Source organism: Loxodonta africana, chromosome 1 (assembly GCF_030014295.1).
Source record: "Loxodonta africana isolate mLoxAfr1 chromosome 1, mLoxAfr1.hap2, whole genome shotgun sequence".
Classification (NCBI taxonomy): Eukaryota; Metazoa; Chordata; class Mammalia; order Proboscidea; family Elephantidae; genus Loxodonta; species Loxodonta africana.
The window spans coordinates 181,555,499-181,574,855 of NC_087342.1; the positions used below are offsets into that span (position 1 = coordinate 181,555,499).

Consider the following 19,357-nt stretch of genomic DNA (forward strand, 5'->3'; position numbering starts at 1 on the left):
GATTTGACGGCAGCAGATTTTACATATATTTATATATATACTAAAAATGGGTTTATACATGTATATGTTCATATATATATATAAATATATACATATATATTCCAAAAAACCAAAACCGGTTGCTGTTGAATCAATTCTCATAGCACCCTATAGGACAGAATAGAACTGCCCCCGTAGGGTTTCCAAGGAGTGGTTGGTCGATTCGAGCTGCCAACCTTTTGGTTAGCAGTAGAGCTCTTAACCACTGCACCACCAGTGCTCCACATATATATATATATATACACACACACACAACACACATATATATGTATATTTTTAATGTGTGTGTGTATATATATTTATATATATATAACATATTTAATTCTTTGCAAATCTCTGAATGGCACTGATGCTTAAGGAAGAGGCACTATGTGTTATGCTGTGGTTCATACTTTTTATTACCCGGAATCCTTGTCCTGTTTGAGAAGCCCAGAGATTAACTCTTAATTACCACAAAACATAATTGCAAACTGAGGGCAAGACCCTGCAGGTGTAAGACCCAGAACATAGCTTTGGGAACTTGGAGGTGCAGGGTCAGATGTGTGTGTGTGTGTGTGTGTGTGTGTGTGTGTGCATGTGTGTGTGTGTGTGTAAAGCAAGGACAGGACAAGCATAAAAAGGGGTAGAAGTATCAGTATGAAGGGAGACAGAAGTCACCAAAGACAGATGTTCCCATTTAACTCTTTTTGATTCAGAGCTATCATGCCTTAACTGCTGCTGAGCTGGGAGAGGGTATGTGGGAATGGGCGACTGTCCACTGCATCTCTTGGGGTGGGTGAGAAACTGAAACAGCAGTTATACAGGATTAGTAAGCAGCTGAGGATTTGGTAGTCAATTCTGGATGTATTTTGCTACCCAGGGACTTTCTGCAGTTGGAAAATTTACACTCATGGCAATGGCAGCCCCATTCAAGAACATCCAAGCTCTCTAGTAACAAGCCACAGCTCAGAGCACTCTTCACTGTTGCCTGGTGAGTGGCAAAAGAGTTCTTCTTCCCTCTCTGGAGCAAGGTACCTCAACAGGTTCACATCCTGACTCCTAGTGGTGATTTCCTTCAGGATAGTAAGTACTTCACTCAGGATTAAAACTAGTCCAAGAAACTTGACATGGCCCATGGACATCTTTGCAGAATGGGGGTAGGAATAGGCGTCTGTTCTTGATTTAAGCCAGTATCCAGAGGCAGAGGAATAAGCCAGTTTTAGTAGAGGAGAATTTAGAAGTATGGGCAGTTGTGTCTAGATTGGATTCTCTAGAAGCAGAGTATGAGACAGAAAATCAACTGGAAGTGAACATAAACCTCTCAAGAGAAACCAGTAATCCAGATATACAAGAAAAGAACTGGTTTCAGGTAATGTTTTAGCCTGATCCCACAGGAATCTCTGGGATGTCAGCTGTTGGCTATGAGTTGTCCCAGGGCTGTTATAGTTAGTTGACATCAAGTCGATTCCAACTCAGGGTGACCCCATGTATGCAGAGTAGAATTGCTCCACAGGGTTTTCAAGACTGTGAACTTTCAGAAGCAGATTTCCAGGCCTGTCTCCCCAGGTACCTCTGGGTAGGTTTGAACCTCCAACCTTTCAGCTGGTATTGCTTAACCATTTGCACCATCCAAGGACCAGGCAGAGGAGGGTATTTCCCAGGCAATGCTGATGAGGAACCTCCAGTGACCCAAGAGAAATCCTCCAGAGAATGTTATACCACAGCAACTGGGGGATAAATCCGTTGCTGTTGAGTCAATTCTGACTCATAGCAACCCTGCAGGACAGCGTAGAACTAACCCATAGGTTTTCCAAGGAGCGCCTGGTGGGTTTGAACTGCCAACCTCTTTGTTAGCAGTTCAACTCTTAACTACTTCGCCAGCAGGGTTTCCAACTGGAAGGTGGGTACCCTGAAATCAGAGATCTGGAGAGGGCACCAAAAAGGCCCCACAAATGACTGCTACAACAGTCCTCTTTAGTGGTCTGGAACTGAAGCATACCAGGCTGCCTCCCTTTCTTAGTTTCTAATTCCCTGACTCTAAAGAGCCAAACGTGGGTGTTGCTAATCTCCCTACCATACCATTCTGTTACATACAAGGAAACAGTTGGAGAACGGTCTTTGAAAAAACCTGATGCTTTCCCATACAAGGAATATATAGATTATATAAAAATTTGATGGCATATAACGGTGGTGTAGTGATTAAGTGCTACGGCTGCTAACCAAAGGGTTGGCAGTTCAAATCTGCCAGGTCCTCCTTGGAAACTCTATAGGGCAGTTCTACTCTGTCCTATAGGGTCGCTAGGAGTCGGAATCACCTCGACAGCACTGGGATTTTTAGTCAAATTTATCCCATGATTAAAATGTGTGCAAATATATATGGCTCTTTTTTTCTGTGTAGTTCACACTTTTTTTGTTGAGGCTCAATAAGTGAACTCAGTAGTTTTAGGACACGTTCAGCTTATTCATATTTAATGTAAAAAGGTAAAAAAAGTTATTCAACAAAGATTACAAAAATAAGACATGGTTGACATATGATTACATAAGTCTATGTAATGTACCTTTAAGCAATACATTGCAAAACATCTGTGTGCCCAAAATAATGTTTCAGAAATGTGTATGGTTTCCTACTTGAGACTTTGAAGTACCATTGAAAAAGTATACGTTTAATAAGAAAAAGATGAAATTATTCATTGAAATTAGGCATTTCAAAGCCTGATGATTCACTGGTTTGCTATAAAAAACGGGTTAAAAGACACAAAAATCACTGGATAGCAGAAAGCTGACACTTTTTCTCATTAGGTATTTCAAAGATTTATTCTACTTTAAAAACAAAAAACCAAACCCATTTGGATTCCAACTCATAGCCACCCTATAGGACAGAGTAGAACTGCCCCATGGGGTTTCCAAGGAGCAACTGGTAGATTTGGTTAGGAGTTGAGCTGTTAATCACTGTACCACCAAGGCTCCTTATTCTACTTTAGTGGTTCTGAATTCTCTAAGGCAAATATCTTATTTTCTAATATCTTTCTTTTTTCTCTGTTGTACAAGCCAGGGGATATGCAGCTTTCTTTGTAGGTAGTACTTAGACCTCTCTTGATATTCCCAAATCATTAAGGAAAATCAAAGACTTCCACGTGAAAGATTGGTTGCAAAGTATCTGCGTTTGTCAGTGGCTCTCAACACTGGCTGCACATAGGAATCACATGAAGAGCTTTAAAAGTCCTAATGCCTGGACCCACTCAACAACCCATACCCCCCAGAGATTCTGATATAATTGTTCTGAGGTGAGGCCTGAACATCAGACTTTTAAAAGTGATTCTAATGTGTAGCCATAATGGACAACTACTAGTTTTATATGGCAAGTTAGTGGGAGTGTGGATGGTAGTGGGTGTGAAGTTGCAGTGTTTGATACATTATTTGGATTTCAAACAGTGGGGTGTGATAAATGGTTAACAACTGGCCCCTGGGGTGGGAGCAGGAACCCCTTATTTGAAGTGTTTTCCAATTTTAACGGTGTAATTTTAAGCCATCGATGTGATGTCACTGAATGCAGAGTTACAAAGAGATGCTAACGATGGCTTCTCTTGAGGTGGTATGAGCTTTCAAAGGAGCTTTTACAGCTAGCTAGCTTCTGTTTTATGCATTTATATTGGCTCTAGCTAAAAAAAAAAAAAAAAAAATTTTCTATCTAAACTATCTTCAGTACATCTTTGGTGGTGCATCTGTGTCTCACTTCAATAAAATCTAATAGTGGTAAATTAAAGATAGCTCAAAGTATCCAAATGAGAGGTAGAGTCTTATTCTCCCCTTGAATCTGGCCTTAATGAGCCCACAGAATGTAGCAGAAGTAAAGCTGGATTATAAGAAGTGTTGCAATTTATGCCTTGGTTTCTTGCCATGCTAAATACAGGAGGAGTAAGCCATCCTATAAGAAGCACAACTACCCTGACACTGCAGTGCTGTGAAGAGGCCCAAGCTAGTGAAGTGGAGAAAGAGAGCAAGGCCCAGCAAGCTCCAGTTGTTCCAGACATGTAAGTTAAGGAGCCATTTTGAGCATTCCAGTCCCATCATACATGACATAGAGAAGAACCGGGGAACCCAACTACCAACCGGAACAAAGACGCAGACCTACGGCCCTAGTCAAGCCCTCCCGCCCATCTCTAGACATTTGAGCCACCCCAACTGAGGATGCAGACATTGTAGAGCTGTCCCCACCATAGCTTGTCCAAACTCCTGACCCAGAAAACCATGAGTATAATAAAAAGTTGTTTTAAGCCACTAAATTTTGTGGCAATATGCAGCAATAGGTAACTCGGACACCAACAGATGAAAATCAGAATTTACAAAAAGAGAAAAACTAGAGGCAAATTGGATTTATACATAGATTTATGGAAAGATTCTTTCTGCGCATGCGATTTTCCTCATTTTTTTTCCTCAGTTTTTTTGGTAATATATCCTCTGAGGCATGATTTGATAGATGCTGAATAAGTACCTCTCCCAAATAGCTCCACCAAAAGCTGAAATTCTACTCTTAATTATTTTTGCTTAAATTTTGTTTAAAAGGAACACATTGCTGTGGATTAAATTCTTTAATTAAACATATTACTGGGAGGACTAGCACATGAAGTTATCATTGGTTATTAATACTTAAGAAAAAGTTGAGTGGGAGTAAAAGATAGATTAGCCCTGAGTAAGTCAGAAACAAACAGGTCTTCTAGTCTGACTCTTCAAAATGTTGCCTTCAGACCGTCAGTATCACCTGAGAACTTGTTAGACATAAAGACTCTCAAATCCCATCCCAAACCTACTGAATCAAGTCTGCAGTTTAGCAAGATCTCAGGTGATTCTTATGCACCTTAAAATTTGAGATGCACTAGAACAGAGGTAGAAAACTTGGTGGTGTAGTGGTTAAGAGTTATGGCTGCTAACCAAAAGGTCAGCAGTTTGAACTCACCAGGCACTCCTTGGAAACCCCATGGGGCAGTTCTGCTCTGTCCTTTATGGGCTCTATGAGTCAGAATCGACTTGTGGGCAACGGGTTTGGTTTTTGTTTTAGAGCAGAGGTTCTCAAACTGTAGCTTGTATCAGAATCACCTGGAAGACTTGTTAAATTCTAGATTGCTGTGCCCCACCCCCAAAGTATCTGATTCATCAGGTCTGGATTGAGACAAAATAATTTGCATTTCTAACAAGTTCTCAGGTGATGCTGCTACAGGGACCACACTTTGGGAAGCCCTGCTCTAAAGCATAGTACAGCCTGTACTGGGGAAGGCACAGAAATTTCCAGAAGAAATTCAGAATCTTGCGCCCCTCCCCAGATCTACTGAATCATAATCTACATTTTAATAACATCACAAATTGATTGGCATGTACCTTCAAATTTGAGAAGCCCTGATCTAGGGTATGTATCCAGGAGTGAGCAGAATTGCTGCAGCATAGGGTATATGTATCTGCAAATTTATTACATAGCACCAAATTGTCTTTAAAACTGTTGTTTCAAAATTACCCTTCTACTAGCAGTGGAGAAGTGTTCCTATTGCTCTACATACTCACCAACTGTTAAATTCTCCAACTTTTTAATTTTCGTTCAACTGTTTAGATTAAAAAAATATATTAATTTAAAATTTTTGGGAACAATATGGAGTATCATTGTGATTTTTAAAAGGTATTTCCTTAGTACTAATAAAGTTAGGCATTTTTTCACATTTTATTGTCATTTGTTTTTCTTCTGAAATGTTTTTCATTGTCTGTCCAAGTCTTTTGCCAGTCTTTTCTCCTGGGTATTCAAATTTCCTTATTGATTTTTAAGAATTCTGGCAGGTCCTCTGTCAGTTACCTATTGCAAATATCTTCTTCCAAGTTTGTGGCTTGCCCTTTTACTTTCTCTAGGATACCCTTTGGTAAACAGACAAGTTCTTAATTTTAAAGCAGTAAAATTTACCTTTTTTTTTCTTATATAGTCAATGCTATTTAATATTTATTTTTTTATATTAATTATTTTGTTACCTGCACTCACAAAAATAGTCTATTACTTTTTCTGTAGAAGTATTATTATTATTTTTTTTCCTTTACATTAAAAATCTATTTTTTTTTTCCCAACATGTCCAGAACCATTTATTGAATTGGGGCCACATAAGGAGTGTGAGTTCTGTCCTCAATCCCTGTGAGGGCAGACTTGTTATTTATTCTCAAAGGAGACTTTCTTTTTCTCAACCTAAGGCTACTCTAAGTAGTTCCAATGCTTGGTGGGCCTTATTCCAAGGCAGAATAATTTAATTGGCCAAGGGTAGAGCCTGGGCATCAGGAGTTTTTGGAAAGCTTCCCGGGTGTTTCTAAGGAGGCTAGCATTGAAAACCACTGTCCTAGAGCATCACTGAAAGGTCAGGGCAAGTCTGAACCTCTGTTAGTCTTAGACTCTGCCATAAGCTAAGAATCACACCAAGCAGGACTGACCCAGAGTTTGGTTGACCTTCCCAGCGGGTCTCTGGATCCTTAGACCAGATAGGTTATTGCTGTAGCCTTAAGGGCTTTGTTTCCTAGAGTATTTATTCCATGGTTTTCATCTACCTGTAAAAAAACTTCATTGTAAAGTTATATTAATGAAATGCTTCCAAAGCTACTGCTATTTTTAATCCACACACTGAGATTTGTTTCATAAGCCTCTCATGAGTTCCAGCCAAATAAATTAAGCAATAGCAATAAAACTAAGAATCTCCAGTGGAAATTTAGGGCACCCTAGGTTTTCAAGCACTGAGATATCTGGAAGAGTAAAAAGTTCTCTCTGGAGCCTCTTTGATAACAGTACCAAGGAGATAAGACACCTAGATAAAGCCAGATTTCCTGAAAGTACTGATCACAAACAGAAGTGGAAGATGGACATTCGTAAATAAGGCAAGAGGCAGTGCTAAGTTATCCTAGTGACTTACAGGATTGACTGAGAATTGAGCCTTAAGAGATACTTCTCTGTGACTAAAGGAAAAAACAATGTTACACGAATATGGTAGTAATAAAAGTTTAAGGGTAATTGCCCTCCAGGTGCCTTTTCTTTATATTGGAACTCTGCCATAAGTAGCCAATATGGTCTTCTGGGTAAGATCCAACTAGTTTGCAAAATCCACAGACCTTGTTCCTGTGCATACACACACTCTTCTGCAAAAGAAAATTTTCTACACTTTTCCTCTTTTGCCCCTCCCAGAAGTATGAAGGAGAATGAATCAAGTGTGTGGGTGTTTATATAAAGCAGTTCTTGCCTACTCAGTGGGGAGAATCAAGCCTGGATGATTATGTTTGTTTAGATAAACTTCTCATTTTTAATAATCTGTCTGCATGTTTTTGGCCCAAATGGTAACAAGTCTCAAAACATTTTACAAATTGGTTTTGCTTTCAGTATTTTTCAAATATTGAGAGTTTTTTTACTTTTTTTTTTTTTTAATTTTCTCCACACCCTTCCTCTCTGTTCAGCAGTGCTTCTAAGTATGAACATGGCCTGACATTCAACTAACTGTGATGCCAGCCTTCTCTGGAATGCTGTGCTGTGTTGTACTGTGACTTCGTCGGAATTCAATCCGTTTACCAAGGGCTCCCACTTATTTTAATACCATGTTGGGAAAAAGTAAAGCAATGCAAGAGACGCTCCCCTGCCGCCCCCCCCCCCCCACTAATTTGTGAGTTAGGCTTTGAAAAATAGTAATAGTGAAGAAAGATGTTATATGTAGGCTTAATCTGATTGGCTTCCATTGTGTGGTTGAGGTAGTGTCCTAGGAAAACACTGAGGATGAGACACAGCTGGGGCTTCAGCCCTTGGCGTCTCCCCTGGCTGCTACTGCGCTGAAAACTGCTCCCTCCGATCTAGTCTCCACCCAGTTCCCACCGTGCTGGCTGTGCAGCTGCATTCTGCACATCTGACAGACCCTTTCCGTTAATACCACGCCTTTCATCTGGTTTCTCCCCTTGAGTTCCACTCCCTGAGATGCCCGGTAAGGAGCGCCTGGATCCCCAGCCCAACCTAGACTCTGAGAACTCTGGACCATTCCAATGCCTCTGTCCCTCTTCAATTATGTTTTGTTTTGGAGGGGACACATACAATAACGCCTAAATTCTCAAACATCCATTTTATTCTAGTATGATACGGTGGCAAGATAGCCAAAATATTTTAGGATTGGGGGATTTTTGTAACAGAGTCACAACTGTTGGCTGCCTTATGTGGGCGAAATAGGTGATATACATAAACTAAGCAGAGGGTTCGTAGGTAAAGTAAAAAGACAAAACAAAACAACAGTTGCCATTGAGTTGATTCCAACTCATGGCAACCCCATGTGTGTCAAAGCAGGACTGTGCTCCATAAGGTTTCCAATGGCTGATGTTTTAGAAGCAGATGACCAGGCTTTTATTCTGAGGAGCTTCTGGATGGACTTGATCTTCCAGCCTTTTGGTTAGCGCTGAGCACATTAACCATGTAAGATTCATAAATTACTGTTACTGATTTCCCAGACAGGAAGAACAAAGTTTTTGCTAATTACTCTCCTGTTCTCCGTGAAAGCTCTATCCAACTGAGGGGAGAGTGGTTGACTGGACAGGTTAGAGCCTTTCTTGGTAAGATTTTGAACATGAAACGCACATAGAAATTCACAGTTTGGGTGACTGATAAGACAAAGGGTATCTGGAGAAAAAGCAGTAAATAGAAGCCATGAGGCAGGAAAAACTGTGAATGAGCAGAGAGGCACTGAGGTGGAAAGAAGAAAAAGAATAGAAAGATATTAGTAAGTACTTGCAAGAACAAAATAAGCAGAGAACAGTTGTCACCAAAATGGCTGAGGACCAAAGAGGGAACCACAAATGCCTGCTGCTGAGGCAACAAGACATACTAAATGATTTTCCAATTTCTGTTTTTCTATGAGGTCCAGTTGTTCTTGCGTCCCAGAATATGCTTACTGTAAACCCCTATGACCTGACATAACCCCAATGCTGGCAACCGAAAGGAGTCTATCTAAATGCAATTTGGCTCCATGATGGATTTTAGAATACATTTGAAACATTTTCTACAGTAAATGGAAATGTACTACATTACTGTAAAATGTATTATCTAATGACTTCATTATCTATTTAATGCTTGCATTTTGTAATCACAATTGACCTTAGAGTAGCAGGGATAAATCTTTCTCTTCTCCTGAAACTTTCTGTATTCATATAAACAGACAGTGGGAAAAAAAATTTCAATAAAATTATCAAGACGAGTTCACTATCTATTATTTAAGAAGAAACAGCTATTTTTGTGTGCAGAATTCTATTCCAGTTCAGATCTTGTTATTGTGGACTTGTTGTGGGCAATCAGATATTTTTTGGAGTACTGTATTTTCAATATAGTCATCATAAGGGGGCCTCTCTGGCCCCTCTTTGGCAGGTGGTGGAGACTAGGGTGCGGAAGGAAGGGGTAAAACCAAATAAACCAAACTGGCTGCTGTCCAGTCAATTCTGACTCATAGCAACCCAATAGGACCAAGTAGAACTTCCCGATAGCTTCCAAGGAGCGCCTGCTGAATTCAAACTGCCGACTTTTTGGTTAGCAGCAGTAGCACTTAACCACTACACCACCAAGGTTTAGAGATGAATGTAGACTACTGCCCTCCTCTGCACAGAAATGCACATATGTGTGAAAAGATCTTCCGATGTTTTCTAAATTCACGTCAACAATATTTAATAAGTGTCTACAATATGCTGGTTTGCCATGGCACAGTGGGCCAAATCCTAAAAATGCTTGAAATTACCCCTTTCTTTGAAAAGCTTATAAACTAGATAGGGAAGAAAATTCCCAGAAACGAAAGGGAACTTCACTGGATAATATAATAAAGCATCAAGTTAAACAAAGCTCATGTGTCTTACTGTAGCCTGGGAAAACTCTGTGCTATTTCCGCTCTGTTAAACGCTTTTGCTCTAGTTAGATAATGGATAGACACAAAAGAAGCCAGTCAAAAGCAAATTCTTGGAAGATAAACAGGCACAAAACACAATAAAAGTGTATTTCACAGGCTGATTATAACATTAAACTGAAAATCAGACTTATGTAGTTTTAGTTTTGTAATATTTTAAGTAAGGTTAATCGTTGAGTTCCCTTATCTTCTCAAGGTTGTTCTGTCATTTTCACTTAATTATCTCAACATTAAAACTTCTGCCTCATACAATGCAAACCAACTTTTACACTTTGGCAGAGTGAGACCTATGGACATTTCAGAAAGTGGACTCAGTTGATTTAAAGTCTTTGAGACCCTCACTTAGGCTTTCAGTCTATGACCTAGCTCCCACTACACCTTTCACTGGACAGTATCTTAAGTGCCAATCTGCCATTGTGCCTTGAATATTACTTCCCTGGACTTGCATGGAAGATAGTCCAAGTTAACAGCCAGTGGTATCCTAAGGTTCCTGGTCATATGTCATTTAATAGCACTTCTAACAATCAAATAGAGAGAGTAGATTTAACGGTCATGAGAGAGATTGAGAGAGAACACAGATTCGCTTATAGGAGTTAAGGAAGTAATTTCTAGGAAAAAAGTAGGCAGTGGCTCTTAAGTATTTATCTAATAATTTTTGCAACACTTAATAGATGAAAGTCCTTATTTCAGGAGAAATGTTTGCTCATTGAAAATTGCGCTGTTTGGTCTATTTTGTGTCTTCAACTGCAGAAAGTTGACACCACCCTGGGCAGGAAAGAATGTGGCTTCGCTGGCCCCATATGTCTCTACTAGCCAGTTAGAGTTGCACTTAGAGGCAAGAATAGTTCCCGTGTGGGCAAGCAGGTGGGATAGGGTGAAACACGAGGCCATCAAAATAAAAAATGGCCATAGAAGTGTAATAATCACAATGGCTCATGCCCTCTGTGCTGCTTGGCAGTTTATTGACTCTCAGCTCCAAATCCACCCTCTACTGCCCTGCTTGTGATACTGGAGCTCAATCTTGCAAACATTTCTCCTCTGCTGTAGAAGGTACTGGAGGAACACTGTGGGAGGAAGGAGCTTTTCTCTTTCTGGTTCTAGCATGCCTTTGCTTCGTTTGCGCGAGCTCTGCGAACGGTGATCAGTAGAGCACAGAATACCCAGCGGTGCTCACTCACAGACCTAGGGTTCCCTGTCTGTAACCACAGCCGCCTTATACCTCGTAGAGGTTTCCTGTTTGCCAGTTGTGACCCATGACTTCCTGCCCACCATTCTCAGTCCAGCAACTGTGGATCAACTCTGGCAGGGCAGCCAGTGAACTTCTCCATTATCCTGTGAACCGTAAATGCACCTTCCCCAATGAGGTCTGAATTTCAGCCTTGGGGAGGGGCCTCCTTTAAAATTTGTTCCTTTTTGGGGCACTCTGTCTCAGCCCAATTTATTCTTTAGCCTTTTTTTTTTTTTTCCTTTTTTAGTAGATAATCCCCTGTAGATATTTAATAATTTTTCATATTAAACCTTCCCTGGGTGGTTTCTGTCTCCTGACTGGACCCTAACTGATAGTCCTCTCAAACCTTGAAACTCCCTCTGAAAATGTCTAACAAAGTATGATGCAGGCATCTTTGTTAAAGTATCAAATCCATGCCTCTCAGTACAAATCTGTACTGGAGGGAGAAATTCTACGGCCACAAAGCTGCTACCCTTCTAAAATGCTTCAGGAGTTTTAGGCTTCAAATGCTTGAATTTCTCCTGTAGACACTCTTGTGCATTCAGACCAGATGCAGGATTAAAAAAAATATGGCCAGTAGGATTTTCTGGAGTCATTCTGTGTAGACTCAGCCTTAATTTTACATGGACCACTTTACTGAAATAAAAAAAACTCATCCAATAAAAAAAATCCCTCTGCCATTTAGATTCCTCTTTGGATTATGTCCTCAATTCTTTTGCCCTAGAGTTTATGCTTACATTATTCACCACTTAGAGTTCCTTCCCTGCGTTAGGCATCCTCATTTATATTGCCTCCTATAAATATTTTCTTTCAATCATTTCATTGATTTTATGTCACTCACCAAAAAATCATTGCTTACATTATTTAATTAAGGTAAAATTTCAGTTTATACTATTAAAAGGAAAAGATTTCATTTTTGCTTTACAGAATTAAGATTCCCTCAGCAAGTACAACCTAGTGAATTCCAATCTTTTAACCTCAAGATTAGAAGCTAAAGTTTTGCAAGACTTTTTACAATGTGTTTTTCTCCATTTAAAAATTTTCTTTTACTGTGCACCAATGATGTGAGGTGTTCACAGAAAAATAATACCTTACCTCTATGCCCCTTGGCATAACGATCATACTGACCTGACAATAAAAGATTTCCCAAGTTTGAGGAACAGAGTTTGTGCAAGGACAAACAGTTGTAAACACTGTTCATAACTAGGAAGTGTGGGTGCTCTGAGGGAGGCTTTTTGCCCGCTCCACTGCTTCTGAGTACAGCTCAGTGACTAGACTTTAGCTAGGAAAAGCGGTATCCTGAATGTCAGGAGACCTATAGCTGAAAGGCTCTCTTCTGACAAATATGGAAACTGAGGTTCAGACAGGCTAAATGACTTGTTCAGGCTCACACAGTCAGAACGTGTCTGCGCAGGATTTGGACTCTTTTAACACCACGTTGGACATGGTTAGACTAGTACTCATCTGCTGCTACCTGGATGAGTTCCTTGGGTTTAAACTACATTTGAAAGAGCAACATTATAACGTTTCTAGTCATGCCTAAACTTTATAATCATCTCACTCTAAATGATAAAGTTTATCTCTAATTAGCTTCTCCCAGTAATAAAACTATTCTCATGGCTGTGTTTGGAAGCCATGCAATGTGTTTTTGTGTAACTAGAGGAGTTTTTTAGATCTTAGATCAGAGGGGGTACAACTGTATTTTCTACTTGCCTCGATAATAAACTGAAAAAATATGCCTGTTAAGTAACTGGTAAACTCTCTTATACTTCATCACTGCAGCTAATACCAGCTATTATAACTCTACCACCAAACTCCACATTTGCATTTACAGCAACATTTTTCTCAGAACAATTATCATAATAGAAAAAAATCTTCAAAGTTATACTTTAAAGAAACAATTTGTGGGAAAAGCATTAGAGTAGGTTCAGAAGAATTAAATTCTAAGCTGGCTTTTCTTATTGTGTCCATAAAAAAAAAAAAAGCCATTGCCATCGAGTGGATTCTGACTCATAGCAACCCTATAGGACAGAGTAGAAGTGCCCCATAGTGTTTCCAAGGAGTGGCTAGTGGACTCGAACTGCTGACCTTTTAGTTAACTAGCTGAGCTCTGAACTACTGCGCCACCAGGGCTCCATCGTGTTCATGGTGAAATCAAAATGGAGCTAATAATAGTTGACCATTTTTACTTCACAAGGCTTCTGTTGTGATAATAGGAACTTTTTGGAAGAAAGGTTCTATACTATTAAAGTTTTTTTAATATCATTTTATAATGCAGATAATCGTTGCAAAGTAGTTTATCTTATTTGATGTTTATAGTTTTACTTCAAGGCAACCATCACAATATGTAGACTTTTACATGATAAAATTATATTATAAAAATGAGTACATTTTTGTTACAGGAAGTTGACTCTAGAATTAACCTGTCACCTCTTTTCTAAATAAAAACATAACGAAAAAACCAAACCCGTTGCCATCCAGTCGATTCCGACACATAGAGACCCTATAGGACAGAGTAGAACTGCCTCATACGGTTTCCAAGGAGCGCCTGGTGAATTCGAACTGCCGACCTTTTGGTTAGCAGCCGTAGTCCTTAACTACAATGCTACCAGGGTTTCCAGTAAAAACATAAAACCGAAACCGAACCGAACCCAGAGCCGAATAAAAACATAAGGCTGGCTAAAGTTTGGCCTCTGGTATGAGATTTCTTTTCAAACCACTAGGTGGCGCAATTTGGGGTTGAAAACCTACCAAAAGAAAATTTTCAGAGGCCAGTAATAAAGTGACCTCTCTTCTGGAAAAAGCACAGTGAAGAAAACGAGTGAAAGGATAATATTATTAATAACTGAAGTTACACGATCATTCTCTCCCAGAGGCAGAGGAGGGTAAAGTAGAGCGTAGGTCAGGACATTTATTCCTAACTGCCACTGTTTCACTCACTAGCTTTTAAAGTAATTACTGCCCCCATAGGGGCTTAGGTTTTATCATCTATTCCATTTTCTTCAGTTGCATTGTTTTTCTCTATTTCCCCCTTTTTGTTTCTCTAGAACCAGAACAGAGATTCTGAGTTCTGTGGAAGTCACAGCATGTAGGTGCTCAGTACTTGGAAAGGGTGATTGTGGTGTTCTGCATAAACATATGGTCTGAGAGAAATGCCAAACAGAATTCACAGCCTTTAGGTGCTGCTATTCCTGACCCTGCAATGTTCTGTGGGCAGCATGTCAGTATGCTCAAGGTGCAGTTTCTCTGACCTTGCCCTACTTCCCAATAAAGCAGACTAACACTTGACACTTACCTCCTCTGAGGAGAGTTTACGAGGATTAATGAGACAATGCTGACAAAGGCTAGGCCTTTCAATTAAAGCTGCTAATTATAAGTGAAGCATCAGTGGGTGAGTAAATACCTAAAGACTGACCCTTCATCTGTGTCAGTCACTCCCACGTGAAAAAGAACATTCTGCTGGAGAAGTTAAAATGATTTTTGTTGTTAGGTGCTGTTGAGTCAGTTCTGATTCATAGCAACCCTGTGTACAACAGGATGAAACTCACAATCATTGCTATGTTTGAGCCCATTAATGTAGCCACTGTGTCAATTCATCTCATTGAGGGTCTTCATCTTTATCGCTGACCCTCTACTTTATCAAGCATGATACCCTTCTCCAGGGACTAGTGCCTCCTGATAGTTATGTAAGATAAAGTCTCGCTTCTAAGGAGCATTCTAGCTGTACTTCTTCCAAGACAAATTTGTCTGTTCTTTTGGTAGTCCGTGGTATATTCAATATTCTTTGCCAACATCATAATTCAAATTCATCTATTCTTCGGTCTTCCTTATTCATTGTCCAGCTTTTGCATGCATCTGAAACAATTGAGAATACCATGGCTTGAATCAGGTGCACCCCAGTCCCCAAAGTGGTATCTTTGCTTTTTAACACTTTAAAGAGGTCTTTTGCAGCAGACTTGCCCAGTGCAATACATTGTTTTATTTCATGACTGCTGGACATTGATTGTGGATACAAGTAAAATGAAATATTTGACAGCTTGAATATTTTCTCCATTTATCACGATGTTTCTTATTGGTCCAGTTGTGGGGATTTTTGCTTCTTTATATTGAGGTATAATCCATGCCAATCTTCATCAGTAAGTGCTTCAAGTCCTCTTCACTTACATCAAATAGACTTGTTTTTAAGTTGATAAAAATATGCTCTCTTTGACGGTCAAGTATTTTAGAACCTTAACTCTTTCAAAGGCAGAATATGCCTTTTGAAATGGGGGAGATCCTGGGGAATATTTTCTTTTATATTATTTTTATATCCATACTCTCACTAAGTTCCTTTTCAGTCTTTTCTCCTTTTGTCTGGTGCATAGAAAGAGTCCTTGTTCTATTTCCCCACACTGAAGACTTCACTGTCAGCTAACATGCATAGGTTCTACTGGAAGGGACTCACAGAGCCCTCATGGAGCCTTTCAATTTGTTGCTGGGCAGCACGAGGAGTATTCCCAGGACTCTTTCCTGCTGAGAAAGAGCTCCCATCCCAAGGGTCCTCAACCAAAGTTCACTTACGTTTCTTTCTTCCTCCTTCCTCTCCTCTTCCCTTTGGCTCATTTCCCTTCCTGTTTTCCTTTCTGTTCTTCTTTTCCTTTCTTTCAACTAATTTTTATTGAGCATCTACCAAAGAGCAAATGCTGTTAGGCCCTGCATAAACATGTACCCCATATTGGCATATTTACTTTTGCATTTAGCTTTATATATCTTCTCCTGTGGCTAACAGCACATGAGACATATCCTGGCAGAGCATTACAGGTACCTAGAAGGTTTTACATGAGACTTCCAATCGATTTAGCTACATCGGGGAAGGACTTTGATGGAATATTTGTTAGCAGCTACTTTTAGGTTAATGGTGCTGCTAAGAAGTCATTGCTTATACTGATCTTTTTATACTAGAGAAACCTACTTCCATTGTGTCTTTCTGATTAAACTGAACTTGTTAAACTACTCCTTTTGAGTCTACAAGTCTGTACTCAGAGCCAGGAATAGACAGTAAGAAAAAACTGAAGAATCCTCCCATGTCACTGCACTATTCTGACTGGGGCTCAGTTAGACAAACACCCGATATTCTCCGGATCAAGGGCATTTACAGTATTTAGCACATTTCCGAGGAGCCCATTCTTCCAACGTGTGTCAGCGAATAATTCCAGATTCTCAGTGGGGGGTTTATTTACATATGCTTCTACTGCTAGTGATTTACTCAACAGATTTTTGTGTGTGTGTGTTCTGTTAGTCATCTCTTTTTAAACATAAGAGAATATATTATTAAATGGACAAATACATGTACCATACAACACACACACACATATTTAGAAGAATACATATAAATATATATATGTATATTTAGATGAATAGATTTAAAATCCCCCTTTCACTGGATCTTTAGGATGGAATCTCCAATCAGCCCTTGCAGTTACTTTCTCCTTCAGATGCCTAAAACCTATCAAGCAACCTTAAATTTGTAAGAGCCAGGTTTTATTTTCCATATTATATAACTCTCCAAATTATGAGTCAATGGTCTGTTGACATGAGGGTCTTCAAGCTTGACTTTTCCTAGACACATTTTTTGTTTAATATTCTATATCTGCACTAAAACCATGGGATGGACCCGGGGCCAAGATGGCGGACTAGGTGGACGCTACCGCGGATCCCTCTTGCAACAAAGACTCGGAAAAACAAGGGAATCGATCACATACATAACAATCTATGAACTCTGAACAACAAGCACAGACTTAGAGACGGAAAACGAACAAATACGGGCAGACAGCGACTGTTTTCAGAACCAGGAGCCAGCGCACCAGGCAGGTGACCTTCGGAGCCTGATCTGGGGCAGAGCCCAGGGGGGCAGAAGGCACAGAAAGGGGGCCCACACCTTCCCCCCCGAACCCATCCTGGGAGGAAGTCTAGCAGGTTGGCGCGGGCGGCGTAGAGGCGCAGCCGGAGGGAGAAGCACCTGGGAGGCAGTGACTGATCTGGGAGGGGGGAGAACAGCGTCCCAGCTGGGGTGCCGTCCCGCCGGGAGTTAGGCGAGAAGCCGACGGGGTGCGAGCGGGGGGGGGGGCAACTATATTTCCCTAAAGTGACCCCAGGGCGGGGCCCACACATTCATGCGGGAGGATGCACACCCAGTCCACGCGTGTGGTGTGGCACACCAGAGGGAGAAATTCCCGGAAGTGTCTGGTCTCAAAGCAGGGAAAGCAGCATCCCAGACGGGCAGCCATTCCGCTGGGATCTGGGTGGGCACGCGCCCGTGCGGGGCGTGAGCGCGGGGTCCATTTTTATTACCCTGAATTGAACCAGGGGGCGGGCCCACCTGGTCGTGCGAGTGACGCCCTCCCAGTTTGCGCGAGAGGTGTGGCACACCGGAGGGAGAAGCCCCCGGGAGGAAGTGATTGGTCCCGAAGCGGGGAAAGTAGCGTCCCAGATTGGGTGCCGTCCTGCTGGGACTTGGGCGCGCGCACCAGCGGGGCGTGAGCACCGGGTCCATTTTTATTACCCTGAATTGACCCAGGGGGCGGGCCCACCTGGCCGTGCAGGTGACGCCAACCCAGTTCGCGCGAGAGGTGTGGCGCACCGGAAGGAGAAGTCCCCGGGAGGAAGTGACTGGTTCTGGAACGGGGAAAGCAGCGTCTCAACCCGGAAGTCATCCTGCTGGGATTTGGGCACGTGCACGGGTGGGGCGTGACCGCGGGACCCAATTATAATCGCCTGAATAGACCCTGGGGGCGGGCCCACCCGTTCGTGCAGGAAACGCCCACCCAGTGCCAACGAGCGGTGCTGCGCACTGGAGGAAGCGCCCAGGAGGAAGTGACTGGTTTCCGAGCAAGGAAAGCAGTGTCCTAGCCAGGGACCCGTCCAGCCCGGATTTTGGCGAACGGGGGCGGAACGTGAACGTGGTGTTCAGCTCTATATTCTGTGGTGCTACACTCCTAGCTCTCAGATCCCTCCCCCACCCTCCCCAGGCGACCCCATTAACATCCGAATACCCGGAGCCAGAGGGAGAATTCAGATAGGGATCTGACTGCATTTTTTTTTAGCCGACTACTTGGAAAATCTAGTTTCCCAGTGATGGCTCGGAGACAGCAGTCCATATCAAACCACATAAAGAAACAGACCATGACAGCTTCTCCAACCCCCCAAACAAAAGAATCAAAATCTTTCCCAAATGAAGATACAATCCTGGAATTATCAGATACAGAATATAAAAAACTAATTTACAGAATGCTTAAAGATATCACAAATGAAATTAGGATAAATGCAGAAAAAGCCAAGGAACACACTGATAAAACTGTTGAAGAACTCAAAAAGATTATTCAAGAACATAGTGGAAAAATTAACAAGTTGCAAGAATCCATAGAGAGACAGCATGTAGAAATCCAAAAGATTAACAATAAAATTACAGAATTTGACAACGCAATAGAAAGTCAGAGGAGCAGACTCAAGCAATTAGAATGTAGACTGGGACTTCTGGAGGACCAGGGAAACAACACCAACATAGCTGAAAAAAAATCAGATAAAAGAATTAAAAAAAATGAAGAAACCCTAAGAATCATGTGGGACTCTATCAGGAAGGATAACTTGTGAGTGATTGGAGTCCCAGAACAGGGAGGGGGGACAGAAAACACAGAGAAAATAGTTGAAGAAATCCTGACACAAAACTTCCCTGACATCATGAAAGATGAAAGGATATCTATCCAAGATGCTCATCGAACCCCATTTAAGATTGATCCAAAAAGAAAAACACCAAGACATATTATCATCAAACTTGCCAAAACCAAAGACAAAGAGAAAATTTTAAAAGCAGCCAGGGAGAAAAGAAAGGTTTCCTTCAAGGGAGAATCAATAAGAATAAGTTCAGACTACTCAGCAGAAACCATGCAGGCAAGAAGGGAATGGGACGACGTATACAGAGCACTGAACGAGAAAAACTGCCAACCAAGGATCATATATCCAGCAAAACTCTCTCTGAACTATGAAGGAGAAATTAAGATATTTACAGATAAACACAAGTTTAGAGAATTTGCAAAAACTAAAGCAAGACTGCAAGAAATGCTAAAGGAGATTGTTTGGCCGGATGACCAATAATATCAGGTACCAGCACAATACAAGGTCACAAAACAGAACGTCCTGATATCAACGC

The 19,357-nt window shown here is 41.1% G+C and overlaps 1 protein-coding gene across 2 annotated transcripts in view; it reads right to left on the minus strand.

Moving 5' to 3' along the window:
• TRAPPC3L (trafficking protein particle complex subunit 3L) overlaps nucleotides 1-19,357 on the minus strand; it is a 47,291-nt gene that overhangs the window by 13,258 nt on the left and 14,676 nt on the right. The gene's annotated exons all lie outside the window — the stretch shown is intronic.